General features: G+C 42.0%; 1 protein-coding gene across 4 annotated transcripts in view; it reads left to right on the top strand.

Moving 5' to 3' along the window:
• The window catches only part of ankfn1b (ankyrin repeat and fibronectin type III domain containing 1b), a 296,942-nt gene that overhangs the window by 225,661 nt on the left and 44,937 nt on the right, over window positions 1-26,344 (top strand). The gene's annotated exons all lie outside the window — the stretch shown is intronic.

Consider the following 26,344-nt stretch of genomic DNA (forward strand, 5'->3'; position numbering starts at 1 on the left):
GTGCAGCTCTGATGGTTCAGAACTTCCCAAGCACGAGCGATGATGCCAAAGCGTTTCGCAGGCAGAGACGCCGATTGTTTTGGGAAGGCACCCCGGCCATAATTGTGTGTGTGTGTGTGTGTGTGTGTGTGTGTGTGTGTGTGTGTGTGTGTGTGTGTGTGTGTGTGTGTGTGTGTGTGTGTGTGTGTTGGTTTAGTGTGTTTTTACAGGGGGATTCTGTGAAGCATGGCCTTTTCCATTATGGCCCTCTGAATCATAGACGCATACACATATACAGTACACACACACACACACACACACACACACACACACAGAGCGAGAGCAACCCAGCTTAACAAACCGATTTTCAGGAGAGTTTGTTACGAACATGTTGGACAGCGTATACTTCCATTACAAGCAAATCGCTGGCGTTTGAAGCACAATGCTTCAACAAATGGACTGGCGGTGTTAAAAACATGGAGGCGAGCTGCCTGTTCCCCTCTAACAGTAAACACCATCGTAGAGCTGCTTCCATAAATTGCTATCTGAGCCTTTATGGATGGATGGGGGAACAATATGGCTGCCTTTCAAGTGGCTGATGTGTGAATGTGCCTAGAGCCCCAAAACTACTGCTTCCTGCTGGGGAGGAGAGAGGAGGAAAAGAAAGAGGGGACGATAAGAAACAGGGAATGGGGGAAATGGGGAGAAGATAGGGGGGAGAGTGGAGGAGGAAAAATATGGGACAGGGAGATGGAGAGAAGAGGGGAGGAGAACAGGGAGGGGGGTGGGCTAAGGAAATACCTGACTCTTTGAAGGAGTTTCTTAGGTTAAGAGAAGGAAACAAAGTGTGTGACTGTTTGATAGGAAAGCTATGGAAGGGGAGCAACATATGTGTGTCTGTATGTGCGTGGCTGCATACGTTTGCATGTGTGCTTGTGCGTTTGTGTCTGTGTGTGTGCAAAAAAAAATGACCGCTCTGCATCAGAGCATTAGGGAGGCGACCGCCATAAGCACTCCTAAGCACCCGACAGACCCTTTCTCGCACGCCTAACAGATTAGATCACACACACGGATGAAATCGGCCTTTCAGATGTCGCTTCGAATAAAACACCTCCGACTGACCCCCCTTTCCCGCTCTGAACACACCAGCCAGGTCCCCCGTGGTACCAGCCAGGTCCCCCGCGGTACCAGTCAGTATTCAACGTCCATCCATGTCTGAGGACGTCGGGAGATGACGTGGAAACCGGCCACTAGACAGTGAGCTCTGTTACCTACAAGTAGGTTGAATTGGGGATGGTGGAGGGGCGTAAACATTTGCCTTTGGTGTCAATGGTTGCAAGTTCGAATCCAGCAATAGAAAGTTGTTGTTGATATTTTGGTTTTAGGACTAAACCCAAACCGTAACCCTTACCTTAACCAGAGTTAATACCTAAACTTTAGATTTCGGAGTTAATCCCTAAATTTAACCATAACCATCAAAATGTGGAGTTAATGCCTACACTTAATCGTAAACACTTTGAAATTTGACGTTTGAAAAAACTTTGAAATTTGAGTTTGAGAAACATGTATACATCTAATTCTGACATGAGACTGTGAGAGCTAGTTGGAACGAACACACACACACACACACACACACACACACACACACACACACACACACTTCCCTTTGAGTCTCCTGTCTCATTTATCTTTTCATGATGTAATCCATAGTTTCAGCAGGGTGTCAGTTCAGAACCACTGAAGACCAGGCATATGCCAGCCACACAATGGGAGCTCTCTCTCTCTCTCTCTCTCTCTCTCTCTCTCTCTCTCACACACACACACACACACACGCACACACACACACGCACACACACACACGTTATGTGAGTTTGGTTGTATGCATCTGTGTTTGTGATTTACCTCCCTTAGTTCCACATATGAGAAGTGAATATCTTTTCTTTTGTGTCAGTGCAACTCCAATATCTCCCTTTTCTTTACTTACACACGCACACACACTCCTCTCCTGGGTCTCCTCCAGCCTCCCTCTCCTCTCCAGCACAAATAATCCCTGCAGTCTGCAGACTTGACCCTGATTGGAATCTTGACGCCGCTTTCAATTGTGGGCTTGGGAAAAAGTGTCCTGTCTGCCTGCCTGCTGTAGTGTGCGAGCCACGCTCAGCCCGTAAACAGCATACCAGAGGGCCTCCGCAAGCCCACCCTCTCCCCCTTATACACATGAAACCAGCGAGTCTGTAAGCAAGGAAGGAGGCAGACAAGGAGCACACACACACTCACCTCATCTCCATCATTCCTTCAACCCTTACGCCCCCTCTCCATACCTCCGTCGCCCCCTCACACCCTTACTCCCCCGGCCAAGGAGTCCGCAGACAGACAGGCAGACTGGGAAGGCCCCTAGTTTTTTTGTCGGGGTTTGCTTAGTTCTCCCTCTGTTCTAAAAGAGGGCAGCTGTTGCCTTGTAAGACCTTTCTCGTGTTTGTTACAATTTATAATGTGTTGAATGCTCTGCATAAGGAGATGTTGGAGAAATGTTGCCATTCGATTGTGAAGTGTTGGGCATCTGTGATGGTCAATTGTAGCAGTATAAATCAGGCGTTGTTCGGTGCGCCCCTGGTCTCCGGATGTATTTGTCATTGTAAAATGTTCAGAGTGGCATTGATGGTGTAGAGAGGATTTCAAGGATTTCAGGTAGGACCGAGAAAAGACAAGAATCCAAATTGTCTAGGCGTTTTTCTCTAAGGAGAGAATAGTCCGACTGTCAACCCAGCAAACCAAAATTGGTTCTGTGAACGTCCCAGAACGTTCATTAGGTTGTCCCAAAAGTTCTAATAACACAAAAACTGTCCAGTTGTTCTGGTGAGTATACAATGTTTGTGTAAGACATTCGTCTGATGTTGCAAGAATGTTCCCAGAAAACATTTTGTTGTTACATTACCTGGAAACCTAATAAGAACATTTAGGGAATGTTCTGTGGTGGATGTTGCAGATGTTACGCACAACATTTTAGTGAGTGTTAGGAGAACATTGCAATGGATTTAAACCATTTTGATATCAAATATATTATTTGAATGTTATCCTCCTAATACGTATTGTACTGAAGGTTAAGTAACAGTTTTCTTTGTTTTGGTGTTATTTATATCACGCCCACATGCCCATAGCTGACAGCACCAAAGTAACCATAAATCCAGAGCGCAGTAGCATTTAACCCGGTCGTAATGCCCAGCACACTGACTATGGTTAATTAGGTTTGACTTTGGATATCCCTTGGGAACTAGTCAGGGACCCTCTGTAAATTGCACAATGTACATGGGACAATACAACAAAAATGTCAAACCAACTATAAATTGTAGAAATTCATTCACAATTTTTGAAAGCATTTTATGAGAAAACTAAAAGATGTTCAACTTGAAAATATTGTCCAATTTACATTGTGTACTATATTGGCATTCCCTAACTAGCCCCACAGATAGGCTATCCAGAGTCAAAACACAGTTGCACAATGGCAAGCTAAAGCTAATTTGGAAAATAAGTTGACTAGCTTGCTGGCTAGCCTACTGTAGGCTACTTCCAGACACAAGACCTGGTAAGACGGTTTCGAGTGATCTAGAAGGGTGTGTGACTGTAAGTGTGTACTGTTTTGGCAGAGTGAATGTACAAACGCTTCCCACATGCGAACACACACACACACACAAGAGACACCCACATTAAAGCACGCCTCCAAGACCCAAATCTCGTTCTCAGTTGCATTTACTAATGAGGAGGGTTGAAATGGGGACTAAATCAGGCTGTTCATCACCCCTTTAATTGGCATGTTAGCTAATTTCCTGGGAATGTTCCCGGTTGCGGGGAAAAGTTTGAACTCCAAGATGTCCTTCTGTACGACATCTGTAAGGTACAAAAGCATGGCCTCTGCAAGCATACAGGCTATATGGGCGATTCCAGCGCTATGGATGTTACATTTGTATGCAAAATCACAACTTTCCCTTTAATGTCTCACAGAATAGACAAAGAAAATTGCCCTTTTGATGTGTGCAACTATGAATGGTAACCTTGTGGGGAGTTTATACCCCAAAAAGTAGGCTTCTGAATATTGGCAAGTTGGATGAATAAAGCAAATAAGAGGCATTATAGATGTTACATGAAAGCTTTTTGGAGAAACTGAACATATTAGCAAAGTGAGTTTGTGTGTCTTAGGTCATAACATGGATAGCCATTTTGAAGGAAAGGCTTGGCTTAACATCATAACGCTGATATAGGATACTGACAATAAATAGATAAACCAATTATAGACTGTGTAAAACCTTGACGAAAGTTAGGTTTGTCGAGAAAGTTTCAAGACGATCGATGTAAGGGCATGTTTTTCAAAATATTTTCCTGAAAAACTTTGTGTGTGTGTGTGTGTGTGTGTGTGTGTGTTACCCCAATGTCACCCATCAATGCAGGAAGTGAACTGACTCCTGATGGAAGTGAATCCCCATTAAAAATGAATGGCACTTTCATTGGCAGGTCATCTAATGTCCTCAGGTTCAGGTTATCAGTTCACATGAAAGACACATCAAAGTCAATAGAATGAAAGAAAGGTCAATTTATACCAATGATTTATATATACACTAGATGACTGACAAGGGGGTGCTGTTTTTAAGTCACAGCGCCTCCATCTTGGCATTCTCACACCGTTGTAAAAAAATATTTTGCAAGCTATAGAAATGCATTTATTCATGTAATTTCTTAATGCCACATTTATTCGATTACACACACCTCAAAGGTGTAATATGCAGACATCGCTCTGCCATTTCCTGGTTGGTAAAATTTTAATAGTTTACCTAATTTCAGTTGATCAGTTAATGTGACAAGACAAGCAATGTATAGTGTAGAGAATCATTGCACCATCTAAAAGGCTGTGAAATATATTTTCAATAACCAAAAATGTCATTTTCAGCTGTCTGAAGCTGGTGCACAAAACCGAAGATAAAAGAACAGGAAGCATAGAAATAGTGCACATAGAACAGAGCTACCACTTCTTAGCACCTCGCGGCAACAAGCAGAACAGAGCACTTACTGTAAATACAAATGGGATTTGCTTGATTGTAAGTGATAACGCTAAGGATTTCCACAACAAGGATCACCCCACTACATCAGATCTTTATTGACAAATCATGGTTTACTGTATGTGTGATAGTTAAGAGAGTTTGCATTCCATTCCTAACCTCAATATGCCACCGCCCAACACTCATAACAAAAAATCTGAGGAGGACTATGTTTCTGCTGAAAATGTAGAGACCCTTGCCCAACAAAGGACTTTCTATGACGAAATGCTAAACGGACAGGAGGCCAACTTCCGATCTTTTATACGGATTGTTTTAGATTCTGAAAACAACCGGATTGATACGCTAGTCAGGGAAGTACAAGACCAGTTTGCAATGCTCCCAAAAAGACATTGATGAGATTTAAAATTAACGGGACAAAAGGTCCACGAAATGTTTGATTGCCTTGAGAAACTGGATTCCATGGAGAATCAATGCAGGCGCAGCAACATTGTAATTGCGGGAATCACGTCTGATCATGGGGCTGAAACGTGTGCTGACACCTTAGCGCAAAGTGTGCTAGTTGTTGACAAACAATCTGAAGCTGGACTAAAAAAAAAAACATTGAAATCGAACTTGCACAAAATAATGGAACATTCCGAAGGGATGCTGAACGACCACGGTCGGTGGTGGTCAAACTGCTGAGGTTCGAGGACAAGCAGCTAATCCTCTCCAAGGCCAGAACATTCCTGAAGAACACGCCTGTATACATAAGATGAGGACTTCTCCGACAGACTTCGTAAGAAGAGAGCGAAACTGCTCCCAGCTACGAGGGAGGCCAGTGCCCTGGGTGAATACGCTGTCATCGGCTATGATCACCCTGTAGTGAGGCCCAGAGATGATAAATCACAGAGAGATCACGAGGCCGTCGCGACAGTGATCACAAAAGCACGGCTCAGTATGCTGATGTTCCATGTCATTCTCAGTGATTGTGTCGGTCACTTCCTTTCATCGTGACTGATATCTACAGCGTTAGCTCTTTATCATTGTAACGGTTTTCTTGAGTTGAAGGAGAGGCGGACCAAAATGCAGTGTGGTTATTATTCATGGTTCTTTAATAAAGAAACTACACATGAACAGACTAACAAAACAAGAAATGTGAAAACCCAAACGAGCCCTATCTGGTGCAAACACAGAGACAGGAACAATCACCCACAAAACCCAACACCAAACAGGCTACCTAAATATGGTTCCCAATCAGAGACAATGACTAACACCTGCCTCTGATTGAGAACCATATCAGGCCAAACATAGAAATAGACAAACTAGACATGTAACATAGAATGCCCACTCAGATCACACCCTGACCAAACAAAACATAGAAACATACAAAGCAAACTATGGTCAGGGTGTGACAATAATGTCTGACAAATTGCTGCTAATTTCTTCCCAATAATGATATGATTGTGTACGCAATCTAGGTGTATTGAACCATTGTCCATTTAATCATCTCAGTGATGAAGAGCTTCATCTAGGTGGAATATAATATCTAATGCTACAAATTCCATTGACGAATGTGAGATTGATTTGATAAGTAATAGTAATGCTTTTCTATCTGGGAGTGATCCTGACATAAATTGCTTTCCCGGAATAAAGCAACGTCTTTTGTCAAACTGTAAGTGTTTCCTTGAGAAGGATTTCATTTTGGACATCAGCCAGAAAAATAAATTTAGACATAATGCTTTACCTCTTTTGCGTATAAACGCTTGTAGTTTGCCTAAAAACGCTGATAACCTTATCCGTGGATTATCTACCATTAATTGCAGTTTTTCTATTCTTGGAGATACAGGGACATGGTTGCATAAAGATAATGTAGAGGTTTACCATATTGATAACTATAATCAGGTCTACAGGTATAGAGAAGGCCGAACCGGTGGAGGAGTCTCCTTGTACATTAAGGAGGACATAGGATTCTCGCAAAGAAATTATATTGAAGATATATTTTTCCCCTCTGGAGAAACTACGTTTGTGGAAACCAGTGATAATATCATAAAATTCAACCTCCGCTTGGCCAACGCACTTGCTATAGTAACCAGGGAGGGGAATAACTGTTATTTAATGGGAGACTTCAATATTACAATCGTAAACTCTGTCATTCATGATCTTACTAAAGTCTTTGTGAATACCATGTATTCACATTGTTTTTATCCTGTGATTTTCACACCGAAACAAAAAAACTCAGCAACCTTGATTGATAACACATTTACACATTGTTTTTTCTAAGGAATTATTTTCTGCTATCCTTTGCATGGATATTTCTGATAATTTTCCCATATCCCTAATGCCATCGACGTCAGTAAGGAGACAGGTTGATGGCATCAATCAATCATTTTAAGAATCTGATACAGGAAGTTTATTGGAATGAGAGTTAGAGGCTGATGATCCTCAGCACACAGTTTTTCCGTTTAAAATAAGAAAACCCTGGCTGGCCAATGGTATTATTAAATCCCTTTCTTTTTAAGAACAAATTCTACAAAAAGTTTATCTTTCAAACCCTATTCCATTCAACCATATAAGATTCAAAACATATAGAAACAAATTATCATACACAACCCAAAAAGTCTACTAGGACAGTGAACTCTCAAAGCATAAGACCAAAATGAGAGCACTATGGGGCACTATCAATGAATCTAAAAAACCTCGTGTTTATTATTTGGTCCAAAGAAAATGAAAATACAATGCAGATTATATAGGGGTCCATATTGATGATATTCCTGTTGATCGTGCCTGTACAACCCGCTTTCTTGTCGTTCTGATTGATGATGAACTGTCATGGAAAGCACACCTGAAGACAATGGCCGATTAGATATCTCCTAAAGAGAAGCACCGTTCTCAGTCTCTTATTACGCAATGATCTTCCCATTCATCATTTCCTGTAACATGATATGGGCCAGCACACACCATACCAAACTACTACTAACCTGCAGAAACGCTTTGTAATAGCAATATCATCTGCCGGTTTTAGAAACCATTCAGCGCCACTTTTAAAAAATTAATTGGACTCCTAAATATTTATCAAAGTCATTATTTTCAAGTGGCTCAAATTTGTTTACGGCACTTTAAATCACTTTTGCGCTCTTTCTTCAAACATTATTTTACAGCCACGTGTGGATTCCATAACTACTCAACAAGAAACAGAAACAACAGCTACGTCACCCATATTCAGGAACAACCGGTTCTCAATTCTGATTTACCTACAGAGGCCTTATGATGTGGAAGCCATTCCCGCCTGCCTTTGCCAAGCTATACCTGCCGTCGTTACAAAGAAAGGCACCTACTGTCCATCACAGTTCTACACCCACCCAGTAGCTTGACTTTTTGTCCATTTTCAATTTTCAACTCCTTTATCTCTTTTGCATGTAGTTTTTAGTTTATAATTTGTTTGTCCACACTGCTGAATCTGCGTGATTTATGACCATTACGGGGGGATTACTCGACAAGCCCTTTTGGGCTTTTTCCCCCTTCTGCACATACTGTTGTTGTTGTTTTTGACTGTTACAAACTGTCTTTCTATTTGTGCAAATAAACAAAACCATACTTGCTTTCAATGAGAATGACAGATCTAGAACTCACATTTCTATGTGAATTTGGTCAAGTCACCCAAAAAGTTACTGATTGCCGCTTTAAAGCATACTTTTAAATGACATTGTGAGCTAAAGATAAACATTTACAGTTTTTAAATATCTAAATACATTTTCCTTAAAAGATACTTTTTTTTAGAAAGTTCTAATGTTACGGCCTTGAAATATGTAATTGAAATACTAATTGATTTATACCCATGTATTGTAAGGTGTCATGTAGACATAATGGGCATCACGGTCGCCTTAAGCTGTGACAACCTACTCCCCTACCGATGACACGTCACTCCAATACACACTTTCCATGCCAGGGCTCGGTCATTCAATTATTGAATTATTGGAGAAATTTGCTTGTTATCTCGAAAATATCAATAGATTTTATTGGCCTATTCTAGGCCGCGTCAAAGTGAAATAAAAGAGGCATCGTCTGCCATGTTAAGAAACCAATGTACATCTAGAGATTCCAGACGTCGGTTTGGAAGCAGTTAGAGATGGGTGCTTCCCAAATGGCACCATATTCCCTACATAGTGCACTTCTTTTGACCAGAGCTATTTGGGCCCTGGTCAAGAGTAGTGCACCACATAGGGAATAGAGTGCCATTTGGGATGTCCCCATGGAAAACAAGCCTTTCTTTGAGGAAGGTTTAATTAGATATGTTCATAGCTTGGCCCTGGTCTTTATGATTGGGGCATTGAAAGCCTTTTTGTTTGGCTAATGAAACACTTTAGAGTATGTTCCTGGATCGAACAAGAGAGGGGATTGCCATGCCATCATGATAACAATAATAAGTATGTATGTGTGTGTGTGTGTGTGTGTGTGTGTGTGTGTGTGTGTGTGTGTGTGTGTGTGTGTGTGTGTGTGTGTGTGTGTGTGTGTGTGTGTGCGTGTGTGCGTGCGTGCGTGCGTGCGTGCGTGCGTGTGTGTGTGTGTGTGTGTGTGTGTGCGATGTGTCAAAGCTCAGTTGGCTGAGATTGAGATGAAACAAAGCAACAGCTTCTTAAGCAATAATACAGCGCCTTCAGATAGTATTCACACCCTTTGCATTTTTACACATTTTGCTACAGCCTGAATTTAAAATGGATTAAATGAGATTTTTTTTTGTCACTAGACTACACAAAGGAAAGGGACAGTTGGCTCAGAACAGAATGTAAATGTACACAGAGAGCTAGCGTTAGTAATATGGATGTCAATCTCTCATGGCTCAAAGTGTAGGAGAGATTGACTTTATCACTACTAATTTTGTACAACACGTTGACAAGCTGAATGCACAGAGCTGTCTGTTTAAACTACTTGCACACAGCTCGTACACACATGTACAGTTGAAGTCGGAAGTTTACATGCACTTAGATTGGAGTCATTAAAACTCGTTTTTCAACCACTCCACAAATTTCTTGTTAACAAACTATAGTTTTGGCAAGTCGGTTAGGACATCTACTTTGTGCATGACACAAGTAATTTTTCCAACAATTGTTTACAGACAAATTATTTCACTTATAGTTCGCTGTGTCACAATTCCAGTGAGTCAGACGTTTACATATACTAACTTGTCTGTGCCTTTAAACAGCTTGGAAAATTCCAGGAAATGATGTCATGGCTTTAGAAGCTTCTGATAGACATCACTTGAGTCAATTGGAGGTGTAGCTGTGGATGTATTTCAAGGCCTACCTTCAAACTCGGTGCCTCTTTGTTTGACATCATGGGAAAATAAAAATAAATCAGCCAAGACCTCAGAAAAATAATTGTAGACCTCCACAAGTCTGGTTCATCCTTGGGAACAAATTCCAAACGCCTGAAGGTACCACGTTCATCTGTACAAACAATTGAATGCAAGTATAAACAACATTGGACCACGCAGCCGTCATACCGCTCAGGAAGGAGACGCATTCTGTCTCCTAGAGATGAACGTGCTTTGGTGCGAAAAGTGCAAATCAATCCCAGAACAACGGCAAAGGACCTTGTGAAGATGCTGGAGGAAACAGGTACAGAATTATCTATATCCACAGTAAAATGAGTCTTATATCGACATAACCTGAAAGGCCACTCAGCAAGGAAGAAGCCACTGCTCCAAAACCACCATAAAAAAGCCAGACTACGGTTTGCAACTGCACATGGGGACAAAGATTGTACTTATTGGAGAAATGTCCTCTGGTCTGATGAAACAAAAATAGAAGTGTTTGGCCATAGTGACCATCGTTGTGTTTGGAGGAAAAAGGGGGACGCTTGCAAGCCGAAGAGCACCATCCCAACAGTGAAGCATGGGGGGGCAGCATCATGTTGTGGGGGTGCTTTGCTACAGGAGGGACTGGTGCACTTCACAACATAGATGGCAACATGAGGAAGGAGAATTATATGGATATATTGAAGCAACATCTCAAGACATCAGTCAGGAAGTTGAAGCTTGGTTGCAAATGGGTCTTCCAAATGGACAATGACCCAAAGCATACTTCCAAAGTTGTGGCAAAATGACTTAAGGACAATAAAGTCAAGGTATTGGAGTGACCATCACAAAGCCCTGACCTCAATCCCATAGAAAATTTGTGGGCAGAACTGAAAAAGCGTGTGCGAACAAGAGGGCTACATACCTGACTCAGTTACACCAGCTCTGTCAGGAGGAATGTGCCAAAATTCACCCAACTGATTGTGGGAAGCTTGTGGAATAATTGAGTGTATGTAAACTTATAAACTTCTGACCCACTGGAAATGTGATGAAAGAACTAAAAGCTGAAATAAATCCTTCTCGCTACTATTATTCTGACATTTCACATTCTTAAAATAAAGTGGTGTTCCTAACTGACCTAAGACAGAGAATGTTTACTATGATTAAATGTCAGGAATTGTGAAAAACTGAGTTTTAAATGGTTTTGGCTATGTAAACTTCCTGTATATCAATCAAATGTATTTATACACCATTTTTACATCAGCAGATGTCACAAAGTGCTGTACAGAAACCCAACCTAAAACCCCAAACAGTAAGCAATGCAGATGTAGAAGCAAGGTGGCTAGGAAAAACTCCTAGAAAGGCAGGAACCTCGGAAAAAAAACCTAGAGAGGAACCAGGCTCTGAGGGGTGGCCAGTCCTCTTTTGACTCTGCCGGGTGGAGATTATAAGAGTACATCGCCATTTAAGGCTAAATTGTTCTTCAAGATGTTCAAATGTTCATAGATAACCAGCCGGGTCAAATGTCAGGAGTAAATGTCAGTTGGATTTTCATAACCGAACATTCAGAGAGTTGAAAACAGCAAGGTCCAGGACAAGGTAGCACGTCTGGTGAACAGGTCAGGGTTCCTTAGCCGCATGCAGAACAGTTGAAGCTGGAGTAGCAGCACGACCAGGTGGACTGGGGACAGCCAGGAGTCGTCAGGCCAGGTAGTCCTGAGGCTTGGTCCTAGGGCTCAGGTCCTCCAGGAGGGGAGGGAGAGAGAGAGAATTAGAGGGAGAATACTTAAATTCACACAGGACACCATATAAGACAGGAGAATTACACCAAGATATAACAGACTGACCCTAGCCCCCCCCCCAGCACATAGACTATTGCAGCATAGACACTGGAGACTAAGATACAGTACATGCCACCAGAGGTTTCTTCAAAATCCCTAAGTCCAGAACAGGCGCACAGTACTACATAGAGCTATGACGACATTTAACTCTGTTCCACTTCAGGTAACTGATGAATGCAGTAGAATCAGAAAGAAAACACAGAAACAAATACACCTTATTGAACAGCGGCGACTGTGAAGAGACACACACACAGGTACAGACACATGTATACGCACACACACGGTAGTACACACACTCTACACACACGTACAGTGTAATGTTGTTGTATGGTGCTATATGACTTTTTGTATTGTAGCTATGTAGTGGTGTAAAAATGTTATATGATATATGTACTGTTGTATCTTTAGTTTTATGTGTAATGTAAGTGCCTTAATGTGTTTGGACCCCAGGAAGAGTATCTGCCTTGGCAGGAAGTAGCGGGGATCCCTAATAAATACAAATAAACAATACCCCATAATCTCAAAGTGGAATTGTGTTGTTAGATTTAATGAATTCAAAATTTTTAAAAAGTTGACATGTCAAGTATTCAACCCATTTGTTACGGCAAGCCTAAATACGTTTGGGAGTACAAATGTGCTTAACAAGTCACATAATGTCGCGTAATAAAATCCTGGAGGAAAACCTGGTTCAGTCTACTTTCCAACAGACACCGGGAGAGTAATTCCCCTTGCAGAAGGACAGTAACTTAAAACACAAGGCCAAATATACACTGGAGTTGCTTACCAAGACGATATTAAATGTTCCCGAGTGGCCTCGTTACAGCTTTGACTTAAATTGGCTTGGAAATCTATGGCAAGACTTGAAAATGGCCGTCAAGCTATGATCAACAACCAGCTAAATCAGTAACAGAGTTTATTGGGTGTGACGGGAGAAAACTGAGGACGGATCAACAACATTGTAGTTAATCCAAAATACGAACCTAATTGACAGAGTGAAAAGAAGGAAGCCTGTACAAAACAAAAAAATCACTGCCAATGGTGATTCTTACATGCATTGACTCAGAGGTGTGAATACTTATGTCAATGAGATAGGCCTGTTTCCCAGTCTGCCTTGTAGAGATTGTCAATGAGATAGGCCTGTTTCCCAGTCTGCCTTGTAGAGATTGTCAATGAGATAGGCCTGTTTCCCAGTCTGCCTTGTAGAGATTGTCAATGAGATAGGCCTGTTTCCCAGTCTGCCTTGTAGAGATTGTCAATGAGATAGGCCTGTTTCCCAGTCTGCCTTGTAGAGATTGTCAATGAGATAGGCCTGTTTCCCAGTCTGCCTTGTAGAGATTGTGCATGCCCGGTATCCAGACATGCATTGCTTGAGAGATGAGGTCACCGGTCAAGTGTGTGTAACTAGCTACCTAGTTTGAATATCAACAGTACTGCCAAAGCAACATAACATTTGATTGATACTTGATAACACTTGATTTAGCCCACATCATTATCAATATACAGTCTGGTTGGCTGATACACTCAGACTGCATCAACGACCCTTCCGACCCAACTCAATCCCTTCTTCAGTCGGGTTGCACATGTGTGTCAGGGCAGGAACAACACAGGTTTTCTACACTCTACACTGTAAAACAATATATATAACCCTGTTGTTTTTACGGTAACTTACTGGCAGCCAGTTACCTGAAAGTTACTGTAGAAGAAAGTGCAGTATGTTACCGTAAATTTCCAAAGAAACGTTGATTTAACAGTACATTACGATAACATACTGTACCTGCATCCATACAAGCCTCTAGTCAGCCAGCCATATATAGTGAGTAAGAAGATTATAAATATTATATTTTGAAGTAATTATTTGATACGAGCATTGAAGATAAGTCGGGCTAACGAGCAGATTTACATTCATCATCAACATCAATGATAAGCTGATAGCCCACCCTCTTTTCCCGATGACAAATCATGTGCTTAGGAGGCGCTGTGACTTGCTTGCTCATTTGTGAAGATGAGTGAGTGTGTTGTTGCAGAAATAAATAGGCCTATGCTGCAGAGGCATTTGGTACGTTATGAATTTTGAGATATTAATTATGAAAGTCAAAAAAGGTGTTTTCATTTTGAGCACCTGCCCCCTGAAAGGTCTGTGCACATTCCTGATGACAACACACCATACACATGTGTTTCTAGTACATTGAGGAGTAATGCTGGTATTCAACTGGTGCTGTGTGACCTTCATACCGCTACTACCAAGCTAAAGGAAAACACTAGCAACCCACTGGGCACAGCACGTCATTTCAACGTGGGCCATTTTTGTTTGATCAATGAAATTTCAATCTTTATTCACTCACTCAAAAGTTTGTTTGTGTTTTTAGATGTTTTTTTTAGCAGTGGTGTGAAGTACTTAAGTAAAAAGTACTTTGAAGTACTGTAACGGTCATCGTTGCATGAAGAAGGTGTGGACCAAAGCGCAGCGTGGTACGTGTTCATGATTTTAATTTGACTGAACACTAAAACAACAACGTGAATTAACAAACACCGAAACAGTCCTGTAAGGTGCAGAAAACACTAAACAGAAAATAACTACCCACAAGACATAGGTGGGAAAAGGCTGCCTAAGTATGGTTCTCAATCAGAGACAACGATAGACAGCTGCCTCTGATTGAGAACCACACCCGGCCAAACACACAGTAATAGAAAACATAGAACACAAAAACATAGAATGCCCACCCCAACTCATGCCCAAACCAAAAACCCAAACCAAAATAGAGACATAAAAAGGATCTGTAAGTCAGGATCTGACAAGTACTACTAATCTGTACTTTACTTTAGTATTTATATTTTTGACAATTTTTACTTTTACTCCACTCCATTCCTAAAGAAGATAATGTATGTTTTACTCCGTACATTTTACATGACACTTAAAAGTACTCATTACATTTAGAATGCTCAACCAGGACAGAATTAGGGCACCTATCAACATAACACGTTGTCATCCCTACTGCCTCTGATCTGGCAGACTCATGAAACACAAGTACCTAGTTTAAGATAAATCTTTTTATTCAGTTTGGAGTGTGCCCCTGTCTGTCCGTAATTAAAAATAATACGAAAATTGTGCCGTCTGGTTTGCTTAATATAAGGAATTTGATGTAAAGCATTTACCTTTACTTTGTACTTTTACTCAAGTATGACAATTGAGTGCTTTTCTACCACTGTACTTAAGTACATTTAAATCAGATACATTTAGACTTTTACTCAAGTAGTATTTTACTGGGTAACTTTCACTTTTACTTGAGTCATTTTCTGTTAAGGTATCTTTACTTTTACTCAAGTATGACTTTTCAGTACTTTTTCCACCACTGGTTTTAAGCATAGTGATAGCACATTGGGAATTCGACAAATTCCAATGGAAAAACTTCTAAATGGGTTATCATTGCATGTTCAACCATATACAGTACCTTCAGAAAGTATTCTCTACTTTTTCCAGATTTTGTTTCGTTAAAAAGGGGGATTAAAATGGACGGAATTGTCATTTTTTGACAACGATCTACACAAAGCACTCTAATGTCAAAGTGAAAGAAAAATAACATTTGCAAAACACTAATATATCTTGATTAGATTAGTATTCAACCCGCTGAGTCAATATATGTTAGAATCACGTTTGGCAGTGATTACAGTTGTGAATCTTTCAGGGTAAGTCTCTAAGAGCTTTGCACACCTGGAGTGTGCAACCTTTGCCCATTTTTCTTTAAAACGTTCTTCAAAGCTCTGTCAAATTAGTTGTTGATCATTGCTAGACAACCATTTTTAAGTCGTGCTATAGATTTTCAAGCAGATTACAATTAAAACTGTAACGTGGCTACTAAGGAACAGTCACTGTGTTCTTGGTAAGCAACTCCAGTGTAGATTTGACCTTGTTTTAGGTTGTTGTCCTGCTGAAAGGTGAATTCATCTCCCAGTGTCTGGTGGAAAGCAGACTGAACAAAGTTTTCCTCTAGGATTTTGCCTGTGCTTAGCTCCATTCCGTTTCTTTTTTATCATGAAAAACTTGAAAAATGATTACAAGCATACCCATAACATGATGCAGCCATCACTATGCTTGAAAATATGGAGAGTGGTACTCAGTACTGTGTTGTATTGGATTTGTCCCAAACATAACACTTTGTATTCAGGACAAAAAGTGAATTGCTTTGCCACATTCTTTACAGCATTACTTTAGTGCCTTGTACATCACTGGGGCTGAACTCCCTGCCATCCAGGACCTTTATATCAGGTGGTGTCCGAGGAAGGCCCGAAAAATTGCCAAAGACTCCGGACACACAAGCCTGTTACCATCTGGAAAATGGTACCGGAGTATCGGCTCTCGGACCAATAGGCTCCGAGACAGCTTTTTTTCTTTTTTTTATATTCCCCTTTTTCTCCCCAATTTTGTGTTATTCAATTGGTAGTTACAGTTTTGTCCCATCACTGCAACTCCCGTACGGACTCAGGAGAGGCAAAGGTTGAGAGCCGTGCGTCCTCCAAAACACGACCCAGCCAAGCCGCACTGCTTTTTGACAACAATGCCCACTTAACCCAGAAACCAGCCGCACCAATGTGTCGGAGGATACACCGTACACATGGCGACCGTGTCAGCGTGCAGGCACCCAGCCCGCCACAAGAGTCGAAGAACGCGATGGGACAAGGACATCCTGGCCGGCCAAACCCTCCCCTAACCCGGACGACACTGGGCCATTTGTCACCACCCCATGGGCCTCCTGGTCGCGGCCAGCTGCGACAGAGCCTGGACTCAAACCAGGTTCTCTAGTGGCACAGATAGCACTGCAATGTAGTGCCTTAGGCCACTGCACCACTCTGCAGGCCCCTCTGAGACAGCTTCTACCCCCAAGCCATAAGACCGCTAAGTAGCCAGACTGCTAAATAGTACATTAATGGTACCCAAACTATCTGCACTGGCCCTACACACACTCACTAGACTATACACACCACATACACACTCACTCACACACACTACATTGACACTACAAACCCACACACATTCACATACACTACATAAGCACACACACATAACACAGACACACGCATACCAACACAACACAAACACACACACACACTTTTACACACATCATTTCCTACTGCTACTCTGTCTTATTATTATCATCTATGCTGAGGCCTAGTCACTTTACCCTGCCTTCATGTACATACAGTATCTACCTCAAATACCTCGTACCTCTACAAATTGATCTGGTACTGGTACTCCCTGTATATAGCTCCATTCTTGTGTATTTGTATTATTATTTTAAACTCTCCATCGCTGGGAAATGCTCATAAGCAAGTATTACACGGTAAAGTCTACACCAGTTGTATATTTAGCACATATGGAAAAAAAACGTTTTTTTATTTGATTTGTTGCAAACAGGATGCATGTTTTGGAATAGTTTTATTCTGTACAGGCTTCCTTCTTTTCACTCTGTCAATTAGGTTAGTAACTACAATGTTATTGATCCATCCTCAGTTTTCTCCCACAACAGCCATTAAACTCTGTAACTGTTTTAAAGTCACCATTGGCCTCATGGTGAAATCCCTGAATGGTTTCCTTCCTCGCTGGCAACTGAGTTAGAAAGGACACCTGTATCCTTGAAGTGCCTGAGTGTATTGATACACCATCCAAAGTCAAAATAACTTCACCATGCTCGAAGGGATATTCATTGTCTGCTTTTTACCAATCTTCCAATAGGTGCCCTTCTTTGCAAGGCCTTGGAAAACCTCCTTGGTCTTTGTGGTTGAATCTGTGTTTGAAATTCGCTGCTCGACTGAGGGACCTTACAGATAAATGTATGCGTGGGGTACGGAGATGAGGTAGTCATTCAAAAATTATGTTAAACCCTGTTATTGTCCACAGAGTCAGTTCTTGCAACGTATTACACTGTATACAACAATTTCATGTGTTATCAATGTGCTTCATCTTCATCTAACCAAAAGACCTGGATTGTAGTTGAGATTACATTAAAAGTACCTAGTGCAAGTGATCAATGCCGTTCGAGATTCTGCACCGATATTTATATTGTGAAGAACTCCACAGACCTGTGACTTTTGAAGTATTTTTTCTACAGTATCTTGAACATGCACATTTTTCTATGATTACATATACTTTTATATTTACAGTAACCTCAAAATGTGGCCATGGATGAGTTACTAATTGTAAGGTTGAATTAAAAACATTTACATTAGTTTGTACCTTTAAGATATTTGCTGTATTACAAAAGATATATCGAATTGTGTTCGGTTGACAAAGCAACCAAATATCAACATTTTAAAGGAGATGTATCTAATACTTGGATAGTTTCATCTGAGCTACTGGCTTAATCCTATTCTTTAACTTTCATTTTTGGTTTAGTTGGAGACGTGAACATATAAACTCAGCAAAAAAAGAAACGTCCACTCACTGTCAACTGCGTTTATTTTCAGCAAACTTCACATGTGTAAATATTTGTAAGAACGTAACAAGATTCAACAACTGAGACATAAACTGAACAAGTTCCACAGACATGGGACCAACAGAAATGGAATAATGTGTCTCTGAACAAAGGGGGGTCAAAATCAAAAGTAACAGTCAGTATCTGGTGTGGCCACCAGCTGCATTAAGTACTGCAATGCATCTCCTCCTCATGGACTGCACCAGATTTGCCAGTTCTTGCTGTGAGATGTTACCCCACTCTTCCACCAAGGCACCTGCAAGTTCCCGGACATTTCTGGGGGGAATGGCCCTAGCCCTCACCCTCCGATCCAACAGGTCCCAGACGTGCTCAATGGGATTGAGATCCAGGCTCTTCGCTGACCATGGCAGAACACTGACATTCCTGTTTTGCAGGAAATCACGCACCGAACGAGCAGTATGCTGGTGGCATTGTCATGCTGGAGGGTCATGTCAGGATGAGCCTGCAGGAAGGGTACCACATGAAGGAGGAGGATGTCTTCCCTGTAACAACACAGCGTTGAGATTGCCTGCAATGACAACAAGCTCAGTCTGATGATGCTGTGACACACCGTCCCAGACCATGACGGACCCTCCACCTCCAAATTGATCCCACTCCAGAGTACAGGCCTCGGTGTAACGCTCATTCCTTCGACGATAAACGCAATTCCGACCATTACCCCTGGTGAAACAAAACCTGTGACTTGTCAGTGAAGAGCACTTTTTGCCAGTCCTGTCTGGTCCAGCGACGGTGGGTTTGTACCCATAGGCGACATTGTTGCTGGTGATGTCTGGTGAGGACCGGTCTTACAACAGGCCTACAAGCCTTCAGTCCAGCCTCTCTCAGCCTATTGCGGACAGTCTGAGCACTGATGGAGGGATTGTGCGTTCCTGGTATAACTCGGGCAGTTGTTGTTGCCATCCTGTACAGGTACCGCAGGTGTGATGTTCGGATGTACCGATCCTGTGTTGTTACACGTGGTCTGCCACTGCAAGGACGATCAGCTGTCCGTCCTGTCTCCCTGTAGTGCTGTCTTAGGCGCCTCACAGTACGGACATTGCCCTGGCCACATCTGCGGTCCTCATGCCCCCTTGCAGCATGCCTAAGGCACGTTCACACAGATGAGCAGGGACCCTGGGCATCTTTCTTTTGGTGTTTTCCAGAGTCAGTAGAAAGGCCTCTTTAGTGTCCTAAGTTTTCATAACTGTGACCTTAATTGCCTACCGTCTATACGCTGTTAGTGTCTTAACGACCGTTCCACAGGTGCATGTACATTCATTGTTTATAGTTCATTGAACAAGCAGGGAAACAGTTTGTTTAAACCCTTTACAATGAAGATCTGCGAAGTTATTTTGATTTTTACTAATTATCTTTGAAAGACAGGGTCCTGAAAAGGGCCGTTTCTTTTTTTGCTGAGTTTACATTATTAACTTGAAGATTAAATTTGACATAAACCTAAAGCTTGAAACCCTGGGCCTATTTGTAATGGTCTATTTTTAGTTGAACCCTGGTTTGAATTGAAACAATAGCTGTTGATGACTTCACAAATGCTATATAGGCCTGAACAGTATAATTGATGATATATGACTCATAGAATGTTTACATTTTTTTTGCTCCGTTAAACCCACCCTTTGGAATGACTTCGATAGCAACAGTGAATCTATTTAGTTATTAATAGATCGCTCAATAATCATTCTCACAATAGTACGTTGGTAGTAGTTAGTGATAACTCTGGATGGGAGACCAAATGGATAGCTGTAGAATGATCAGCTCTCTGGGAGGTGCTGTCTGATGGTGGATATAACGTTGAAGATCTGACGTTGTTTCAAAGGTACAAATTCAACATATTTTATATAAGGTGTGTCTATGTTGAAAATTGGTTACCATGATGACATAATTCTGTGGTTGTAATTTGACCCTCAAACAATCGTTTTGTGTTTATTTTTTGAATGCCTTTTTGCAAATCCAATGCATTTTCCACATAGATTCTACGTCACATCACATTGAGAAATGATGTGGAAACAATGTTGATTCATCCAGTTCTTGCCCAGTAGGAACTCTGTTAATTCAACGTTTAGTTTTGAGTGGAAGCTAGTTGCTTAAACCCTGACTATCCAATTACAATCGGTCTCCAGTAACAGGCTCTTACCTACGGCTCCAAGCGAAGTGAAACTGCACTGATAATGAGAGGCTTTGTGAAAGGAGTATAGAAGAGCTGAACAATCAGTGCTTTAGCAGAGCGCCTACAGTCGTGAACACGGACGCTTCGGGAAAGAATCAGAACACATTATTGCTGCCATGGTAACAGAAGAACAGAGAGGGAAAGTGACATTTGTTTTTCGCAGCAACTGGGAGTGTGCTCCATGACAACGATGTCGGTGTGTTTGACTGAAATGAATTAAGTTTGTGAGAGAGAGGTGAACGGTTTGTGCGTATCACTACACAAGCCATTGAGTCTATCTCAACAAAGGCACTCTTGTACTACGGGAGAGAAAAGAGCCTTTGTGTGTGTGTGTGTGTGTGTGTGTGTGTGTGTGTGTGTGTGTGTGTGTGTGTGTGTGTACGCGTTTGTGTGTGTTCTTTGTGAATGTGTGTGTAAGCCATACTGATATATTGTACTCTGCCATATCTGGTTGTTATCGACAAAAATATAGGCACTAAAGGGACTGTCCTTGAAGCCCTGGTACAGGGGAAAACGAACCAATGAGCCTTAGTTTGTGTCAGGGGGCATACAGTACAGAACCAGTAACATCACAGGGACAAATTCCCAACGTCAGTTTGATTAAGTGGAGAACAGGTAGACTAAATCTAGGTCATCTCTCTGCAAACTCTCTCACACACACACACACACACACGCACACACACACACACACACACACACACACACAGAGAGAGAGTAAGGCTGGGTTCGAAGGTCCCTCCAAGGGGATTACATCATCACAGGATGCCCACGTTCTGGGTGATGTCATGAGGAACAGCTGTAGCAGGGGTAGAAAGTAAAGTTTGCATGGTGGCAGGAGGAGGGACTGCAGGAACCAGATAGTCCCCTCTGGCAACGTGTTCCTCTGTTGATAACCCTACCACCACCACATGCAGGCACACACAAAAACACACACTTATTCTCAACTCCCTACAACAGGAGTTTCCTAAAGGACAACCACTGTGCCGACAAACAATCAAAAGCAAAGGGTGGCCGTCCTATTACCTCAAACCAGATCATTGGCCGTCTTATTACCTCAAACCAGATCATTGGCTGTCTTATTACCTCTAACCAGATCATTGGCCGTCCTATTACCTCAAACCAGATCATTGGCCGCCCTATTACCTCTAACCAGATCATTGGCCGTCCTATTACCTCAAACCAGATCATTGGCCGCCCTATTACCTCAAACCAGATCATTGGCCGCCCTATTACCTCTAACCAGATCATTGGCCGTCCTATTACCTCAAACCCAACTCTCCCTGAGAAAACCCTCGGTCTGCCTTGTCGACTTGGGGATTCAACTTGCAACCTTCCGGTTACTGGCCCAATGCGCTAACTATGCGCTGAACCCCTGTCCGGCCTAATCTCCCATCAATTAGGCTGCCGTCTGACGATATTCCCACACCCTCTCACATGATTCATACTGGAAAATATACTTGTGAATGGGAAAGGGATGGAAGTGGGAAATGAGCCGATGGGGTTAGTGTTCAGTACTAACCCCATCGGCAGGTAGCCTAGTTGTTAAGAGTGTTGGGCCAGTAACCGAAAAAGGTCGCTGGTTTGAATCCACGAGTCGACTAGCTGAAAAATCTGTCTGTGTGCTTGAGCAAGGCACTTAAACCTAATTGCTCCTGTAAGTCGCTCTGGATAAGTGTCTGCAATATATATACAGTATATATATATATATACAGTACCAGTCAAAAGTTTATACACCTACTCATTCAAGGGTTTTTCTTTATTTTTGCTATTTTCTACATTGTAGAATAATAGTGAAGACATCAAAACTATGAAATAACACATGGAATCATGTAGTAACCAAAAAAGTAGCCACCCTTTGCCTTGATGACAGCTTTGCACACTCATGGCATCCAAACTTCTTCCATTTAAGAATGATGGAGGCCACTGTCTTCTTGGGGACCTTCAAGGCTGCAGACATTTTGTGGTACCCTTCCCCAGATCGGTTTCTCGACACAATCCTGTCTCGGAGCTCTACGGACAATTCCTTCGACCTCATGGCTTGGTTTTAGAATAAAGCTGTAACGTAACAAAATGTGTAAAAAGGGAAGGGGTCTGAATACTTTCCAAATGCACTGCAATTGCAGAGTCTTCAAATTCTTAACCTCCAACAGTGCAGGTCAAAAAGAGAAGTGAATGAAATAATAATATATACATTTTTACAACAGTAACAATGATAAATTGGGGGTGGTGGGGGCAGGGTAAATTACTGAGGAACCTTACAGATAATTGTATGTATGGGGTACAGAGATGAGGTAGTCATTCAAAAATCATGTTATTAAACACGATTACTGCACACAGTGAGTCCATGCAACTTATTATGTGACTTGTTAAGCAAATGTTTACTCCTGAACTTATTTATGCTTGCCATATCAAAGGGGTTGGATACTTATTGACTGAAGACATTTCACCTTTTCATTTTTTTATTCACTTGTAAACATTTCGAAAAACATAATTCCATTTTGACATTATGGGGTATTGCGTATAGGCCAGTGACAAGACATTTTAATCCAATTTAATCCATTTTAAAACCAGGCTGTGACATAACAAAATGTGGAAAAGGGGGTGTGAACACTTTCTGAATGCACTGTAGCTGCTTAGTGCTGGCTATTCAGCGACTGATGGTCCTGGCGTAGAAGCTATTGGCTTGTCTTACAGTTTTTGCAATGATGTTCCTACTGTATACTGCCCGCGTCTGAATGATGGAAGCAGGGAGAACAGGCCGTGGCTCGGGTGGCTGAGGTCCTTGATGATCTTCTTGGCCTTCCTGTGACACCTGGTGTTGTAGGTGTCCTGGAGGGCAGGCAGTGTACAACCAATGGTGCATTTGGCTGAGTATACCACCCTCTCTAGAGCCTTGCGGTCAGTGGCGGTGGAGTTGCCGTGCCAGGTTTTGATGCAGCCTGACAGTTTTCTTTCGATGGTGCTCTTATGATGGTGCACTGTGAGGGTCCTTGGGGATAGAACCCAAATTTCTTCAGCCTCCTGAGGTTGAATTGTTATTGCCGTTGCCTTCTTCACCACAGTATCCATGTGGTTTTGAAAATTTCAGCTCCTCTGAGATGTGCTTGCCGAGGAACTTTATGTTTTTGACTGTCGCCACGGCAGCCCCGTTGATGAGGATGGGGGGGGGAAGGGGGGGCATGCCCTGCCCGGTTCCTCCTGAAATCCTCAATCAGCTCCTTTGTTTTGCTGACGTTGAGGGAGAGGTTGTTTTACCCGGCACCACGCCGTCAGAGTGCATACCTCCTCTCTGTAGGCCCCATCTCGTCATTGTTGGTAATCCGGCCTACTACTGCCGTGTCGTCAGCGAACTTGAGGATGGAGTTGGTACTGTGCGAGGCCATGCAGTTGTGTGAAAACAGGGGGTACAGGGGGGACTGAAGGTGCACTTATGTGGGCACCCAGTGTTGAGGATCCGTGTGGTCACCGGTGCAATGCTCTAACCGCTAGGCCACCACCGGATAATATTAATGAGTAGGGACTCTTACTCATGTCAACTAAAAGTAACAAAGAATGGCACCAATTACTCTGTCCAAAGTCAAGACAGAACTTCATTTAGTGAGAAGACAGACATCCGAATTTGCCATCCATCGAGTTAGACTCAATCGTTACTTCCATGGTAATCGTCCCAATCGTTTACTGGCCGACAAGCTACACAGTAGTGATCAATTTAGCCGATATAGCGACTATTGAATCTGAAACGGGGGGGAATTATTATCCGAACCCAAATAAATCAATAAAAGATTCTCCCAGTTCTATAAACAACTGTACACATCTGATTGTAAATCCACACCAAGCCAGACTAAGAAGTCCTTTCTAAAATAGTTAAGATCTCATCTTCTCTCAACAGAGGAAGCCACCTCACTGGGTGCCCAAATCCCTCTCAATGAACTCAAAAGGGCATTGGATAGCATGAATAAAGGCACATATCACCTGGATGGGATTCCTCCTCTATTTGAAAAATGTTGAATCAATTAGGTCCACTATTGCTCGAAATGATTAACACGGGTGTTCACAAAGTTTCATTTGGGAGAGATGTGAATACAGCACAAATGTTGCACTTATTAAAAAAAGGTAAGGATGCCATCCAGTCTTCTCACTATCTCCCCCTATCCTTTACAAACACAGATATTGCATGTGAAACTGTTTTCCAAAATGTTGTCATCCCGTCTCGAGACATACCCAAATTGGTCCACACGGACCAAAGGGGGTGTGTTAAAAAAAAAACACTTCTCCTCGTATAACCTCTGTCGACTATTAAATATCTTAAATGCTTAATCAACCGGTTGTATTATCTCTCTCGATGCAGAAAAAGCTTTTAAACGACTAGAATGGTCATATCTCTGCCAGAAGTTTTAGCATAACGCTCAGATCCTTTCAATCCGACCTCAGTCGATGGGAATAACATCCCAGTTGCTGTAAAGGTGCAATATGCACTATACCCTATGAGGTGCGGAACCTGCTGGTTTCCTGTTCTACCTGATTATTAATTGCACCCACCAGGTCTAAATCAGTCCCTGATTAGAGATCAACAATGAAAAAATGCAGGGGAACTGGCTTCGAGGTCCAGAGTTGAGTTTGACGGGTGTTCAGAGTCATTGTACCATCTAAACCGCTGTGAAATATGTTTTCCATAACCAAAAATAGGATATTTTCAACTGTTTAAAGCTGGTGTACAAAACCGAAAGTAAAAGACGCACAAAGAAAACTTAAGAATGGGAAGCATAGACTTGCTTTCAATGAGAATGACAAATCTATAACTAACATTTCTCTGTGAATTTGGTCGGGTCGCCCAAAAAGTTACATATTGCAGCTTTAACTGGCAGAATATCTATTGTCAAAGTGAATATGTTGCCACGGCGGAATTTCTGTAGTTCAATGCTTCCCATGGCTCCCCCTTCTGGCTATTGGGGGTTGGATGAAGACATGTTGGCTGGGTGAGGTTGGAGGAATGGGATGCGAGGTTGGGTTCGAAACGTTTGTATATATATTGAATTTATTATCTCTTCAACTTTATAATGTGATCAAAATGATCAATACTGTAGTTAAGTACCTTTTGTAATGTCTTCTTCCTTTTGTCTTCTTCCTCCTCTTATGAGGGGCAGCCCACAGGTACAATGTGTGAAATAATGAATTGAAAATATATTAACAGCGTATTACTTTATATTAGTTTAAACATAGTACCTGTGAGGCCCCAACATTTTATACAAACGTTCCATAATTACCACCACGACTGGACAGTTTTTGTGTTTTAGGGACACACGGTATCTTTCTCGATGTCCTCACATTGTTCTCACCACAACCTCATGAAACATTCTGGGGAACATTTAAAGAACAGATGAAAGGTGTTCTAGGAAAGGTCTCGCAACATCAGGAGAATGTTTTATACAAACGTTCCATAATTACCCCCACGACTGGACAGTTTTTGTGTTGTGAAAACATTTGCCTCGACCTAACGAATGCTCTGGGAAGATTCACAGAACCAATTTTTGGTTTGCTAGGTGGATCCAAAGGTT

The sequence above is a fragment of the Oncorhynchus nerka genome, linkage group LG23 (assembly GCF_034236695.1).
Source record: "Oncorhynchus nerka isolate Pitt River linkage group LG23, Oner_Uvic_2.0, whole genome shotgun sequence".
NCBI lineage: Eukaryota > Metazoa > Chordata > Actinopteri > Salmoniformes > Salmonidae > Oncorhynchus > Oncorhynchus nerka.